Raw genomic sequence first — 17,389 nt, 5'->3', positions numbered from 1 at the left:
CACCACCCTCTGAGTGAAGAAATTCCTCCTCAACTCCGTCCTAAATGACCGACCTCTTATTCCAAGACTGTGTGACCCCTGGTTCTAGACTCCCCAGCCCGAGGGAAACATCCTTCCTGCATCTCCCTGTCAATCCCCCTCAGAATCTTACACGTTTCAATGATATCACCTCTCATCTTCTAAACTCCAGAAAGTATAGGCCCACTGAAGGAAATCCTTATTAGTCAGGAAATTGTATTGGGGAAATTGATGGGATTGAAGGTCGATAAATCCCCAAGGCCTGATAGTCTGCATCCCAGAGGACTTAAGGAAGTGGCTCTAGAAATAGTGGATGCATTGATGGTCATTTTCCAACATTCTATGGATACTGGATCAGTTCCTATGGATTGGAGGGTAGCGAATGAAACCCCACTTTTTGAAAAAGGAGGGAGAGAGAAAACGGGTAATTCTAGACTGGTTAGCCTGACATCGGTGATGGGGAAAATGTTGGAATCAATTATTAAATATGTAATAGCAGCACATTTGGAAAGCAGTGACAGGATCGGTTGAGTCAGCATGGATTTATCAAAGGGAAATCATGCCTAACAAGTCTTCTAGAATATTTTGAGGATGTAACTAGTAAAGTGGATAAGGGAGAACCAGTGGATGTTGTGTATTTGGACTTTCAAAAGGCTTTTTACTAGGTCCCACACAAGAGAATAGTGTGCAAAATTAAAGCACATGGTATTGGGGGAAATGTATTGACGTGGATAGAGAACTGGTTGGCAGACAGGAAGCAAAGAGTAGGAATAAACGGGTCCGTTTCAGAATGGCAGGCAGTGTTGGGACCCCAGCTATTTACAATATACATTAATGATTTAGATGAAGGAATTGAATGTCATATCTCCAAGTTTGCAGATGACACTAAGCTGGGTGGCAATGTGAGCTGTGAGGAGGATGCTAAGAGACTGCAGGGTGACTTGGACAGGTTAGGTGATGGGCAAATTCATGGCAGGTGCCATATAATGTAGATAAATGTGAGGTTATCCACTTTGGTGGTAAAAACAGGAAGGCGGAATATTATCTGAATGGTGACAGATTAGAAAAAGGGGAGGTGAAACGAGACCTGGGTATCGTGGTACATCAGACATTGAAAGTTGGCATACAGGTACAGCAGGCGGTGAAGAAGGCAAATGGCATGTTGGCCTTCATAGCGAGAGGATTTGAGTATAGGAGCAGGGAGGTCTGACTACAGTTGGTGAGGCCACACCTTGAATATTGTGGACAGTTTTGATCTTCTAATCTGAGGAAGGACATTCTTGCTATTGAGGGAGTGCAGCGAAGGTTCACCAGACTGATTCCCGAGATGGCAGGACTGACATATGAAGAAAGACTGGATCAACTCGGCTTATATTCATTGGAATTTATAAGAATGAGAGGGATCTCATAGAAACATGTAAGATTCTGACGGGACTGGACAGCTCAGATGCAGGAAGAATGTTCCCGATGTTGGGGAAGTCCAGAACCAGGGGTCACAGTCTAAGGATAAGGGGTAAGCCATTTAGGACCGAGATGAGGAGAGACTTCTTCACTCAGAGAATTGTGAACCTGTGGAATTCTCTACCACAGAAAGTTGTCGAGGTCAGTTTGTTCGATATATTCAAAAGAGAGTTAGATGAGGCCCTTCCAGCTAAAGTGATCAAGGGATATGGAGGGAAAGTAGGAATGGGGTACTAAAGTTGCCTGACCAGCCATGAACATATTGAATGGTGGTGCAGGCTCGAAGGGTCGAATGGCCTACTGCTGCACATATTTTCTATGTTTCTATGCTTCTATTTTACTCAATCTCTCCTCATAGACTCCCCTCTCATCACAGGAATCAATCTGGTGACCCTTCCTTGCACCGTGTCCAAGGCAAGTATATTCTTCCTTTGATAAGGAACCACAGAAATATTCTGACACAGGAGGACATTCGGCCCATCGTGACCATCAATCCTGCCTTGATCCAAGATGGACAGTCTCCGGTGCGTGAGGAGGTTGGGCGATGGCTAGCGATCCGGAGCGAGAAACCCTGGCTGGTTTTTCCCCCCACTCCTGACGTGCACTGCCCCCCTGACCCCTCCGCTATCTGTGGCCTGAGATCACAGCCCCGACTGGGGGCGGAACTCAGGGGGTCTACCCAGGTTTCTCATCCTGGCACCATGGCAGGCGGTGAATCTGCCCGCTGTGCCAACCGGGGAGAGTGAGGGGGCAGCCCCCATTCCATCGCTGATGTGCCAGGCCGGGCAACTGCGCAGATTGGCACCGCTGCCTCTGGAATGTTGTTCTCTGGGAGAGGGTGCTGAGGAGTCGCGGGCACCCGGGGGCATGGCTAAACCGTCACCCTGCCACGCACACCCACAGTGGCAGAACTCACAACTTGGCTCAGTGGGTGTCTCTTGCCTCTGAGTCAGAAGGTCGTGGGTTCAAATCCCACTGCAGAGACTCGAGCCCCATAATCCAGGCTGACTCCCCGTGCAGTACTGAGGGAGCCCCGCAAGGTGGGAGGGGAATTAATGAGGGAGCCCCGCACGGTTGGAGGGGCAGTACTGAGGGAGCACCGCACTATCAGAGGGGCAGTACTGAGGGAGCACCGCACTGTCGGAGGGGCAGTACTGAGGGAGCACCGCACTGTCGGAGGGGCAGTACCGAGGGAGCACCGCACCGTCGGAGGGGCAGTACTGAGGGAGTGCGGCGTTGTCGGAGGGCAGTACTGAGGGAGCGCCGCACAGTCGGAGGGGCAGTACTGAGGGAGCGCTGCACTGACGGAGGGGCCATATTGAGGGAGCGCTGCACTGTCGGAGGTGCCATTTTTAGGATGAGACCTTTTAAAGATCTCAGGGCACTACTGGAAGAAGAGCAGGGGAGTTCTCCCCGGTGTCCTGGGGCCAATATTTATTCCTCAACCAACTTCAATAAAACAGATGATCTGGTCATTATCACATTGCTGTGCGTGGGAGCTTGCTCTGAGCAAATTGGCTGCCGCGTTTCTCACATTACAACAGTGACTACACTGCAAAGGTACTTCATTGGCTGTGAAGCACTTTGGCCGTCCTCAGGTTGTGAAAGGCGCTATAGAAATGCAAGTCTTTATGGATGGGGTGCTGTGGGATATCGTTTCTGGTTGGAATGGGATGGGGCAACAAACAGAGAGCCTCCCTCTGGTATCCCAATCACCCACCCCGCCATCCGACTGCCTTTACACACTCCCCCAATCCCATCCACCCTCACTTCCACAACTTGCAGCTTATTCCAAATAATCATCGTCCTTTGAGGTCAGGAATTTCCCCCCTTCCCCGAGATCACTCTGTAAAATGACTATTCACCACATCATGCTCCCACTTTCCTGTCTTCAATTAACACTTCCTGCACTCACTTCATCAACCCCAATACTTACGCCCCTCTCTCTCTCTCTCGCTCTGTCTTTTACTCTCTCTCTCATTCTCCCTCTCATTCTCCCTCTCATTCTCTCTCTCATTCTCTCTCTTCTCCTCTCTCTTCCTCCTCTCTATCTCTATCTCTGCCCCCTCGATCTCTCCCTCCTCTATCTCTCCCTCCCTCTATCTCTCTCCCTTCCTGGTCTCTCCCTCCCTCCATCTCTCCCTCCCCTCCTCTCTCTCTCCCACCCTCTCTCTATCTTGCCCCCGCTCTCCCTCTCTCCCTTTCCCCATCTCTCTCTCTCGCTCCCTCCGTCTCTCCCTCCCTCCCTCTCTCTTGCTCCCTCCCTCCCTCTATCTCGCCCCCTCTCCCACCCTTTCTCCCCTCCCCTCTCTGTCTCTCCCTCCCTCCCTCACTTTCTCTCTCCCTCCCTCCCTCTTTCTCTCCCTCCCTCCCTCTTTCTCTCCCTCCCCCCCATCGCTCGCCTCCCTCTCCGCTCTGTGTCCTTGAACGTGTCACGGTTGCCCCGCTCCATGGGCACTTCTCCACGCACAGCTCTCCGCTTCCACCGTATTTGGTCTGGCTTCCACCCTGCACACCCTTGGGGAGGGAAGGCAGGAAAGGAGGCAAGTAAGAAGGAAAGAAAGGCTTGCATTTCTATAGCGCCTTTCATGACCACCGGACGTCCCAAAGTGCTTCACAGCCACTGAAGTACTTTTGGAGTGTGATCACTGTTGTAATGTGGGAAACGTGGCAGCCAATTTGTGCACAGCAAGCTCCCACACACAGCAATGTGATAATAACCAGATCCTCTGTTTTAGTGAAGTTGGTTGAAGGATAAATATTGACCCAGGACACTGGAGAGAACTCCCCTGCTCTTCTTCCAATAGTGTCCTTGGATCATTGAGATCCATCTCTGAGGGGAGGCGGGGCTCTTGGTTCAATGTCTCATCCAAAAGACGGCACCTCCGATAGTGCAACACTCCCTCGGTACTTCCCCTCCGACAGTGCGGCATTCCCTCAGTACTTCCCCTCCGATAGTGCAACACTCCCTCAGTACTGCCCCTCCGATAGTTAAGATGCTCGCGAACCAGTGTACACAGCTCCTCATATGACTTATCTGTGGGTTTCACTGGAGCCAGAAGATTCTTCATGAGGCTGTAGGTCGGTGCCCCGCAGACTGTGAGGAGGACCGCTCTCCTTTTTGCAGCGCTTCCTTCGCCGTCCAACTCGTTGGCTACAAAGTACTGGTCTAGCCATTCGACATAGGCTTCCCAGTCCTCACCCTCTGAGAACTTCTCCAGGATGCCCACAGTTTGCTGCACCTTTACGTTGGATTCGAATTCTCGTCACCAGTTATTGTGCTCCTAATACAGATGAGGCTGCACACAGGGAAGTTAAAGTAACAGTGACCTCAGTCTTTAATAAGACACTCCAGAGTGAGGAACAGGCCTGAGCGGCTGGCTTATATACAGCGCTCCCAAGAGATGCTGGGATCCCTTGGGACTTCAGGGGATTGAGCTCCCTGGTGGCGGAACATGGGAGTGCATGCTTTACAGATACACAACACACTGAGCCATGGCTGACACTGAACAGCTCTGGCGACATCGTGTATGTGGGGCCTGAAGGCAGACTGACCCAGTCCATCCAATGAGACACTGTGTAAATGGAGCCTATAGAGACAGACTTGGTTACTGACAGAGTCCGATTCAGAAAGACATCAATGCAGAAATAGACAGCACTGCAGGTTAAAATTATTCCTTTTCCACATGCTTGCTGGTTTACAAGGATCTCTGAGAAAGATAATGGAGCCATTTTATTCCGACTCAGCATGACTTTGTTAAAATGACTTCCTCTCATAGCAACCAGCAAACTGACAATCTGATAGGGTGCAGCATGGCTCCAGTGAGATCGAGCTAACCTTCATCTTAGTTGAAAAACAATCAGGCCCATGTTTAAGCTGCATGTTATCTGAAGTTGGCAGGGTACTTTTTATTCTTTTGCTGCCCACGAGCTCATACTCTGAGTGGAGATGTTCAAGCCCTGGAACACTTGAGTCAAGAAGCAGTGTGTCCATTGACACCGCTGTGTCAGCCAATGAATTGCATTGTGGCAGCCGTTAGCGTTCCACCTCCTTCCTCCTCTGGTTCCCAACAACACGGTTCCGAGTAAGCACGAGACACTTGATGGTGGAATACGTGGACCAGACGATCAAGAAACGGCTGAGCGCACTGGATACAGCAAAGGCTACTGCCCCCGACAGCATCCCGGCTATCGTGCTGAAGACTTGCTCCAGGACTAGCCGAGGTGGCTCACTGCCACCTTCTCGAGGGCAATTAGGGAATGGCAATAAACGCTGGCCTCGCCAGGGACGGCCACATCCCATGAACCAATAAAAAATAGACTTTATTAATGACTGGACTTTCGGTTTCTGTATCTTTCAAGCCCGCTGATGTTCTGTTGAAAACGGTGATCCTTTATACACCATATTTGTCTTTATCATATCCTTTGAAGACTATCTCTTCATGGAAACACTTTTATTTGTTTACTTCAAAGCTACTCCCTCAGTACTGCTCCTCCGACAGTGCAGCTCTTCCTCAGTACCACCACTCCAACAGTGCAGCGCTCTTTCAGTACCGCCACTCCGACAGTGCGGCGCTCCCTCAGTACTGCCCCTCTGACAGTACGGCACCTGCTCCGTACTGCCCCTCCGACAATGCGGCGCTCACTCAGAACTGCCCTTCCGACAGTGCGAGACTCCCTCAGTACTGCCCCTCCGACAGTGCGAGACTCCCTCAGTACAGCCGCTCCGACAGTGCAGCGCTCCCTCAGTACTGCCCCTCCGACAATGCGGCGCTCCCTCAGTCCTGCCCCTCCGACAGTGCAGCACTCCCTCAGTAATGCGCAGGTAGTGTTGGCCTGGATAAAGTGTCTGGAGTGGGTCTCGAACCCACGATCTTCTGACTGAGAGGCACTACAGATACTCACTGAGCCACGGCTGACACTGTACAGCTCCGGCGACATCGTGTATGTGGGGCCTGAAGGCAGACTAACCCAGTCCATCCAATGAGACACTGTGTAAATGGGGCCGATAGAGACAGGCTTGGTTACTGACAGAGTATGATTCAGAAAGACATAAATGCAGAAATAGACAGCACTACAGTTTAAAATCATTCCTCTTCTACATGCTTGCTGGTTTGCAAGGTTCTCTGAGAAAGTTAATGGAGCCATTCAATTCCGACTCAGCATGACTTTGTTAAAATTACTTCCTCTCATAGCAACCAGCAAACTGACAATCTGATAGGGTGCAGCATGGCTCCAGTGAGATCGAGCTAACCTTCATCTTAGTTGAAAAACAATCAGGCCCATGTTTAAGCTGCATGTTATCTGAAGTTGGCAGGGTACTTTTTATTCTTTTGCTGCCCACGAGCTCATACTCTGAGTGTAGATGTTCAAGCCCTGGAACACTTGAGTCAAGAAGCAGTGTGTCCATTGACACCGCTGTGTCAGCCAATGAGTTGCATTGTGGCAGCCGTTAGCGTTCCACCTCCTTCCTCCTCTGATTCCCAACAACACGGTTCCGAGTAAGCACGAGACACTTGATGGTGGAATACGTGGACCAGACGATCAAGAAACGGCTGAGCGCACTGGATACAGCAAAGGCTACTGCCCCCGACAGCATCCCGGCTATCGTGCTGAAGACTTGCTCCAGGACTAGCCGAGGTGGCTCACTGCCACCTTCTCGAGGGCAATTAGGGAATGGCAATAAACGCTGGCCTCGCCAGGGACGGCCACATCCCATGAACCAATAAAAATAGACTTTATTAATGACTGACTTTCAGTTTCTGTATCTTTCAAGGCTGCTGAAGTTCTGTTGAAAACCGTGATCCTTTATACACCATATTTGACTACATCATATCCTTTGAAGACTATCTCTTCATGTAAACACTTTTAGTTGTTTACTCCTGTTAAGTATGCACTGTTTAACGAAGCAAGGTACAACCTTGGCTCTGCTTTATTTAGGCCAAAGTGCCTGACTCTCAAAATGGCTGGCCTTTTATACCTGAGCAGCACCATGTGCGTGCTGCTCCGTGGTCTCCAACAATGATGCCATCTGGTGGCTACAAACAGAATGTACATACATGACACTAAGCCGCTCTGAGATCTTATCACAGTCTTTCACAGATTGAGACGGTCTGCTGCTTTGCACTCCCGGGTTGATCGTCTCAGTTCGATTCCAGCTTTGGGTGAGTGTGCGGGGTCTGTTGTGGCTGATGGCTGGATGACTGACTTGTTGCGGGTGTCAGTGGCCATGTCAGGAATTGCAAGTCTATTTTTATTAAACAGGTCCGTGATGGAAATTCCGGGTCACTGATGACCCTCGAGTCCGCTGAAGACTGCTGGTAGGTTGGTTGGTCGTCGATGGTTTCTTCGTCCCACTGTTCTGGCTCGTCTGTGTGCCTCAGCTGTGTCTGATCCATGTGTTTCCTGCAAGTTTGCCCATTTTTGAGCTTAATAGCAAATACTCTGTTGCCCTCCTTGGCCATGACTGTACCAGCGATCCATTTGGGACCCTGACCATAGTTCAACACATACACAGGATCATTAAGAGAAATCTCGCGTGACACAGTTGTGCGATCATGGGACCGTTGTTGACTTTGTCTTCTGTATTCAATATGATTATTTAAATCCAGGTGTACCAGAGATAGCTTGGATTTAAGACCTCTTTTCATCATGAGTTCAGCAGGCGAGACCCCTGTGAGTGTGTGGGGTCTTCTCCTGTAACTCAGCAGTATGCAGGACAAGCGGGTCTGCAGTGACCCTTGGGTTACTCTCCTCAGGCTTTGCTTGATAATTTGTACTGCACGTTCAGCTTGCCCGTTGGACGCAGCCATAAACGATGCTGACCTTACATGTTTCACAAACTCCTGAAACTCCTGACTGGTGAAGCACGACCCATTGTTGCTCACCACCATGTCAGTCAGACCATGTGTCGCGAACATGACATTGAGATTCTCTATGGTTGCCGACGACATGCTGGATGACATGATTATGCATTCTATCCACTTCGAATAAGCATCCACCACCAGTAAAAACATCTAGCCCTGGAAGGAACCTGCAAAATCTAGATGGATCCTGGACCAAGGTTTGGATGGCCACGACCACAGACTATGCAGCGATTCGACTGGTGCTTTGCTGAGCTGCATGCAAGTGTTGCACTGATGCACGCATGCTTCCATCTCAGAATCAATTCCTGGCCACCATACATGAGACCTGGCGATGGCCTTCATCATCACTATCCCAGGATGTGTGCTGTGTAACTCACGCATGAACTTCTCTCTCCCTTTCTTGGGCATTACAACGCGATTGCCCCACAATATGCAATCTGCTTGAATAGACAGTTCATCTTCGCAACAAATGTACGGTTTGGCCTTCTCGCACATTTGCTTAGGTATGGCAGACCAATCCGCTTTGAGGATGCAACCCTTTACCACCGATAAAATAGGGTCCTGGCTGGTCCAGGTCTTAACTTGTTGAGCAGTGACAAGGGTTCCTTCACTCTCAAAGCATCCATGATTAACATTAGATCCACCGGTTGTGGTGTTTCCACCTCCGGTGTGGGCAACGGCAACCGCCTCAAAGCATCGGCACAATTCTCTGTGCCAGGTCTGTGACGAATGACATTATCATAGTCAGATAATGTCAGCGCCCATCTTTGGATGCGGGATGAAGCGTTGGTATTGATACCTTTGCTCTTGGAAAACAATGAAATGAGCGGCTTGTGATCAGTCTCTAATTCGAACGTCAGACCGGACAGGTATTGATGCATCTTTTTACACCGTACACACACGCTAAAGCTTCTTTTACGACCGTGCTGTAGGCTCTTTCTGCTTTAGACAAACTTTTGGATGCATACACGACAAGTTGAAGTTTCCGCGACTCATTGGCTTGTTGGAGTATGCAACCAATTCCATATGATGATGCGTCACAGGCCAAAACTAAGTGTTTACATGGGTCATAATGTACCCGCAGCTTGTTCGAACAAAGCAGATTGGTGGCTTTCTCGAAAGCTCTGTCTTGCGATGCGCCCCACACCCAGTTGTCGCCTTTTCTCAATAGCATGTGCAGTGCTTCTAGTAAGGTGCTCAACTTAGGTCGCAAGTTACAAAAGTAGTTGAGTAGACCCAGGAACGAACACAGCTCCATCACATTCTGCGGCTTGGGTGCATTCTTGATGGCCTTGGTTTTCACATCAGTCGGTCTGATGCCATCAGCGGCGATTTTCCTACCGAGGGATTCGACCTCCGGTGCCATGAAGACACACTTCGAGTGTTTAAGTCTGAGTCCCACTCTGTCCAAACGCAGTAGAATCTCTTCCAGGTTGTTCAAATGTTCCTTGGAGTCACGACCGATGATCAGGATGTCATCTTGGACCACGACAGTTCTGGGAATGGACTTCAGTAGACTTTCCATGTTCCTTTGGAATATTGCTGTAGCCGAGCGAATTCCGAAAGGATACCTGTGGTAAATAAACAGTCCTTTGTGCATGTTAATGCACGTAAGTCTCTTCGACACCTCGACCAACTCCTGTGTCATATAGGCCGACGTGAAGTCCAGTTTTGTGACCAACTTCCCTCCGGCTAGTGTCGCAAACAAGTCATCAGCCTTTGGTAATGGGTACTGATACGGATAAAGGGTACTGGAAAAATGGGGCTGGTCCATTCATTCAATTCGACCAGTGATATGATCCTTTCACGCTGGAGTCTGTCCAGTTCAATTTTGACCTTCTCCCTCATCATATGTGGCACTGCCCGAGCTTTATGATGGACAGGTCTTGCATTTGAGCTCACATGGATCTGCACCTTGGCTCCCGTGAAGTTGCCGATACCTGGTTCGAACAGTGAGGGGAACTTGCTCAATACTTGGGCACATATATATTCCTCCAATGACAATGCCTTTATGTCGTTCCAGTTGTATCTGATTTTCTCCCACCTGCTCCTGCCGAGCAGCGTTGGGCCATTGCCTGGAACAATCAATAGCGGTAACACTTGACCGCACCGTTATATAACACATTGAACATTAAAATGTCATGGCCAGCTACCGAAGGTAAACAAAAAGGCTAATGGAATGCTGGCCTTTATATCGAGAGGACTAGATTACAAGGGGTGAGAAGTTATGCTGCAGCTGTACAAAACCCTGGTTAGACCACTCCTGGAGTACTGTGAGCAGTTCTGGGCACCACATTACAGAAAGGATATATTGGCCTCGGAGGGCGTGCAGCGTAGGTTTAGCAGAATGTTTTCCTTGGAACAGAGGAGGTTGAGGGGAAACCATATTGAGGTGTATAACATTATGAGGGGCCTGGATAGAGTGGATAGGAGGGACCCATTTCCCTTAAGAGAGAGGTCAACAACCAGGGAGCACAGATTTACAGTAATTGGTCGGGGGTTTAGAGGTGATTTGAGGGGAAATGTTTTCACCCAGAGGATGGTGTGGGTCTGGAACTCACTGCCTGAAAGGGTGGTAGAGGCAGAAACCCTCACCACATTTAAAGTGCTTGGATGTGCACTCGAAGTGCCGTAACCAACAGGGCTACGGACCAGGAGCTGGAAAGTGGGATTAGGCTGGGTAGCTGTTTGTCGGCCGGCGCAGACATGTTGGACCAAAATGGCCTCCGTCCGTGCTGTAAATTTCTACGATTTCTATGAATGCTATCCGGAGTCCAAGGGCTAAGTTGCGCGGAGAGATTACACAAACTAGGGTTGTATTCCCTGCAAGTTAGAAGGATGAGGGGTGATCTGATGAAAGTTTTCAGGATATTAAGGGGAACAGATCGGGAATATAGAGAGAAACGTTTCCACTGGTTGGGTATTCTAGGACTAGGGGCACATTGTCTAAACATCAGACGCAGCACTGTCGGCGGGGCAGTACTGAGGGAGTGCCGGACTGTCGGAGGGGCAGTACTGAGGGAGCGCCAAACTGTCGGAGGGGCAGTACTGAGGGAGCGCCACACTGTCGGAGGGGCAGTACTGAGGGAGCGCCACACTGTCGGAGGCGCAGTACTGAGGGAGCGCCGCATTGTCGGAGGGGCAGTACTGAGGGAGCGCCGCACTGTCGGAGGGGCAGTACTGAGGGAGCGCCGCACTGTCGGAGGGGCAGTACTGAGGGAGCGCCGCACTGTCGGAGGGGCAGTACTGAGGGAGTGCTGTACTGTCGGAGGGACAGTACTGAGGGAACGCCGCACTGTCGGAGGGGCAGTGCTGGCTGTGAAGCACTTTGGGACGTCCGGAGGTCTGAAATGAGCTGTAAAAATGCGAGTTGTTTGTTTCATAAAACCAATTGTTACTTTTATTTTTGGTACTCCTGAGGCAAAATTGATCGCGCAAAGTCCAACTAACGCTGGCTTCTGTGGTGAACTCTGAGGGGACCCTGTGTCACTGACACAAGGAGCAGGAGGCCAAAGGAACGTGGAGAAAGTGCAGTTAAAAAAATGAGGAAGATGCCTGTGCAATTTTTCTAAATGATGATGCAACTTTTGAACGGCCTGGCTGTTTGTTTCCCCGGTGTCCAATGCTGTGACCACCTTCTGTGTCTGCAACTCTCCATTGGTCAGTCGACTGAATGGGGTTGGAGGGGGTGGGAGGGAGGGCCCATGCTCATTGTGCTATAAAAGATCCGGTAAGTTCCACCAGTCCATCGAAGCTGCCGGGAGCTGACTGAAGGAGCACTGGTGAGTGAGTGGCCTGGGGCAGATGGACAAGCAGGAGGGTGAGGGGTGGGCTGGGGGAATGGAACGTGCATCAGTCCACACCCAGTTTGCCTGGCTGTCGGCTCAGGACTGACTTGAAGCCCCCTGACCATTGCATAGCCTCGTATCTTTTTCTCTGAGGAGGTAACAAGGAGGGTCGATGAGGGCAGTGTGTTTGATGTGGTCTACATGGATTTTAGCAAGGCTTTTGACAAGGTCCCCCATGGCAGGCCGATCAAAAACGTAAAGCCCATGGGACCCAAGTGAGAGGGGCAAATTGGATCCAAAAGTGGCTCAGTGACAGGAAGCAAAGGGTAATGGTTGACGGGGTGTTTGTGCGACTGGAAGGCTGTTTCCAGTGGGGTTCCGCAGGGCTCAGTACTCGCTCCCTTACTTTTTGTAGTATAAATGATTTAGACTTAAATGTAGGGGGTCTGATAAAGAAGTTTGCAGATGATACAATAATTGTCTGTATGGTTGACAGTGAGGAGGAAAGCTTTAGACTGCAGGAAGATATCGATGCACTGGTCAGTCGGGCAGGAAAGTGGAATATGGAATTGATTCCGAAAAAGTGTGAGGTAATGCATTTGGGGAGTGGCAACAAGGCAAGGGAATACACAATAAATGGGAGGATACTGAGAGGTGGGGAGGAACATGGGGACCTTGGTGTGTGTTTCCATAGATCCTTAAAAGTAGCAGGTAGATAAGGTGGTTAAAAAGGCATACGGAATGCTTTCCTTTATTAGCTGAGGCATAGAATATAAGAGCAGGGAAGTTGTGCTGGAACTGTATAAAACACGAGTTAGACCACAGCTGGAGTACTGCGTGCAGTTCTGGTCACCGTATTATAGGAAGGACGTGATTGCACCAGAGAGGGTGCAGAGGAGATTTACGAGGATGCTGCCTGGAATGTACAATCTTAGTTATGAGGACAGGCTGGGTTTGTTCTCATTGGAACAGAGGAGGTTGAGAGGAGCCCTCATTGAGGTGTACAAAATATTGAGGGGACTGGATATAGTGGATAGTAAAGGGCTATTTCCATTGGTGGAGGGGTCTATTATGAGGGGACATAGTTTTAAAGTGGTCGGTGGAAGATTTAGAGGAGATTTAAAGGGGGGCTTTGTTACACAGAGGGTTGTGGGGATCTGGAACTCGCTGCCTGGAAGAGTGGTGGATACAGAAACCCTCACCACTTTTAAGAGATGGTTGGATGGGCACTTAAAGTGCAGTAACCTGCAGGGTTACGGACCTAGAACTGGTAATTGGGAATAGACTGGGTAACCTCTTGTTGGCCGGAGCAGATATAATGGTAAGTACTGCAGGGTCTCGAATACGGCCAGGGTGATCTCCTGGACTAGTTTTGATCGCCTGGATGGGTCGGAGAGGAATTTTCCCAGATATTTTTCCCCAGTTGGGCCTGGGTTTTTATCTGGTTTTTGCCTCTCCCAGGAGATCACATGGCTCCGGTTGGGGTGGAGTGTAGAATGTTTCAGTATAAGGGGTGTTGCAGTTGTGTGGGGCGGACTGGTTGGGCTGGGTGCTCTTTGCCTTTCCGCCATTGTTCATTGTTCATTGGTTTATATGTAACCTTCAGGGCTGCTGACCGAGGGCCGTGCGGCTCTTTGTCGGCCGGCGCGGACACGATGGACCGAAATGGCCTCCTTCTGCCCTGCAAATTTCTATGATTCTATGGTCCCAGCCTAGTTTCAGCTTGGCTCAGTCGGTATCACTCTCTCTCTCGACTGTGAGTCCGAAGGTCTTGGGTTCCAGACACACTGCAGAGACTTGGGCCCATAATCTCAGCAACTGCCTCAAAGATGAATTGTTGGTGGCCAAAATAAAAATTGTGCAGAACAGAAGTACTCCGACAACAGTCTTCTTTAAAGTGGTGAACAAAATGGTGAAATGCCTAATTTTGTATCGTAACCCACGTTACTTGTGAACTGCAATGTTCAAAAATGAAGAAAGGGGGCACCCAAGGAATGTGTATTACTTCAACTTGAACTCTTCATCCTTTGTTCTGGTTGTTAGTATCATACCTCCTTAACTCAACCCGCTCTGGTTTCTGTATTGTGCTGTTTCTCATTACAGAAAGGTGTAAGGATTGTAATCCTTCAATAAAGTTGTATTTATTCTCTGCAACGGATCAAAAAACATTCCAGTGCACGACTGAGGGAGTGCTGCACAGTCGGAGTGTGCCGACTATTAAATACAGCCCAACTCGGCAGTGAAGGGGAGAGTCTGATCTCCCTCTCGCTGTTTGGGTGAGATAGAGAGATAGAGAGGGAGAGATGGAGAGCGAGAGATAGAGAGGGATGGAGAGAGAGAGAGAGAGAGAGAGAGAGAGAGAGAGAGAGAGAGAGAGGGAGAGATGAAGAGTGAGAGGGAGAGGTAGCGAGAGGGTGAGAGGGTGAAGGGAGGGGGAGAGAGAGGGTGAGAGAGGGGGAAGAGAGAGGGGGAGAGAGAGAGAGAGGGGGAGAGAGTGAAAGAGAGATAGAGAGAAAGGGAGAGAGAGGGGAGGGAGAGAGAGAGGGTGAGAGTGAGAGAGAGCGGGAGAGGGAGCGGGAGAGAGGGAGAGATAGAGAGAAGGGAACAGATGGAGATCGAGAGGGAGTGGTGGAGAGAGGGGGAAAGGAGAAGAGCAGTGGAGAGTGAGAGAGAGGGGGAGAGATAGACAGAGGGGAGCGAGAGGGAAAGGGAGGGAGAGAATGAATGAGAGGTTGAGAGGGAGAGAGAGAGAGGGGAGAGAGGGGGAGATAGAGGGAGATAGAGGAGGAGAGTGAGAGGGAGAGAAAGGGAGAGAGAGTGAGGAGGAGAGATGTGGAAAAAGGAGAGAGAGAGATGGAGAGAGATGGAGAGGGAGAGAGAGATTGAGAGGGTGAGAGAGAGAGGGCGGGAGATAGAGGGAGACAGAGATGGAGAGGGAGAGGGAGAGTTTAGCGGGTGGGTTCAGCGAGGTGTAGAGTATTGGAGTTGATGAAGTGAGTGCAGGAAGTGTTAATTGAAGACAGGAAAGTGGGAGCATGATGTGGTGAATAGTCATTTTACAGAGTGGTCTCGGGGAAGGGGGGAAATTCCTGACCTCAAAGGGCGACGATTATTTGGAATAAGCTGCAAGTTGTGGAAGTGAGGATGGATGGGATTGGGGGAGTGTGTAAAGGCAGTCGGATGGCGGGGTGGGTGATTGGGGTACCAGAGGGAGGCTCTCTGTTTGTTGCCCCATCCCATTCCGACCAGAAACGATATCCCACAGCACCCCATCCATAAAGACTTGCATTTCTATCGCGCCTTTCACAACCTCAGGACGGCCAAGCACTTCACAGCCAATGATGTACCTTTGCAGTGTAGTCACTGTTGTAATGTTAGAAACGCGGCAATCAATTTGCGCACAGCAAGATCCCACAAACAGCAAAGCGATAATGAAAATTTAATCTGTTTTGGTGAGGTTGGTTGAGGGATAAATATTAGCCCCAGGACACCGGGGAGAACTCCCCTGAGCTTCTTCCCATAGTGCCTTAGGTTCATTAAGATCCATCTGGGAGGGCAGTCAGGCCCCTGGGTTCAACATCTCATCTAAAAGATGGCAACACTCCCTCAGTACTGCCTCGCTGACAATGCGGCACTCCCTCAGTACTGCCCCTCCGACAGTGCGGCGCTCCCTCAGTACTGCACCTCCGACAGTGCAGCGCTCCCTCAGTACTGCCCCTACAACAGTGCGGCGCTCCCTCAGTACTGCCCCTCCAACAGTGCGGCACTCCCTCAATACTACCCCTCCAACAGTGCGGCACTCCCTCAGTACTGCCTCTCCGACAATGCGGGATGCCCTCAGATCTGTCCCTCGGACAGTGCGGTGCTCCCTCAGTACTCCCCTTATGACAGTGCGGCGCTCCCTCAGTAATGCCCCTCCGACAGTGCGGGGCTCCCTCAGTACTGCCCCGACGGCAGTGTGGCGCTCCCTCAGTACTGCCCCTCCGACCGTGCGGTGCTCCCTCAGTACTGTATCTGGGAGAGTCGGCCTGGACTGTGGGACTCAAGGTTCTGGAGAGGGGCTCGAACCCACGACCTTCTAACTCAGAGGTGAGAGAGAGGGAGAGTTAGCCACTGAACAAAGGTAACCTTGTATGATTTTTCACTCCCCCCTCTCCCTAAACTGCCTTCCCTCCCTCGCCCAAGAGGTACTGAGGCTAACGGCAGTTAGGGCCTCGATTGTGATCAGCTGATGAAGCAATTCCCAGCAGTCAGACTCCGTCACTTTCTGTATTTACCTGTACGCTCTGTTTTCTGGATCTGATTGACTGTTTTTTTGTGAGAAATTTATGAACCTGCTTTTCATTTTGACATTTTTCTGGAATTTGCTTATTTTTGTTGAATTTCCACCCAACCTTCTCTACACCTGTCCTGTAGCCCCTAACAATTCCTGGGTTCCATGGGCACCATTTGCTCCATGGAACTCTGGGACATCATCCGTCAGATGTTAGTCTGGACGGTAAGTCACTGCCAGAAATTTATCCATGGAGGGTTCCTTTCTGTTCTCTTCTACAGGGACCTCGCTGTTAGCAGAATGGGAAGCAGTTCAAGTTCGATCGGCGGTATAACTACAACCGGCGGTGGAAGATCGTTTGGCGGTTCAAACACAATCGGCGGTAATAATACAACCGGCGGTAATGTAAGTTACGTGTAAGTATCTTCTATAAGTATCTTCCATATATTTAGCTTTTGTACAATATCACTGTTTGTAGTGAATAGAAAGTGACGGGGTGTAACTTCCAGGTTCATGTGTTGTATTTTCACTGTACTCTTGTTCAGGTTGAATTATTTAAATGCGTGACTTACGTGGACAACTCGAAAGATTTCCCTCCTGACTATTTTAATGTCAAATGATATCCTGAATAATGCACACTCCTAATTCCAGCAGATTTCTGGAAAAATCAGACATTTAGCAAGATTTAAGTGAATATATAAACTGCAATAGTGCTTTTGTGTCCGCATTAATATTCAGTTCCAATTTAGGATCTGGGGGATTCCCGCTGAGATTAGACATGGGGACCCTTCTATCTTGTCATTCCACCAGTTCCAGATCTGAGCCGGGCTGTAGTTATAGTAAAAGAAAGCACATGGTGTGTTCTAATGTGATATTGTTGTTACTCAGTAGGATCATCATCATCATCATCATAGACAGTCCCTCGGAATCGAGGAAGACTTGCTCCCACTCTTAACATGAGTCCTTAGGTGGCTGAACAGTCC

Source organism: Pristiophorus japonicus, chromosome 27, assembly GCF_044704955.1.
Source record: "Pristiophorus japonicus isolate sPriJap1 chromosome 27, sPriJap1.hap1, whole genome shotgun sequence".
NCBI classification, from domain to species: Eukaryota; Metazoa; Chordata; class Chondrichthyes; family Pristiophoridae; genus Pristiophorus; species Pristiophorus japonicus.
This window is presented reverse-complemented; position numbering follows the sequence as displayed.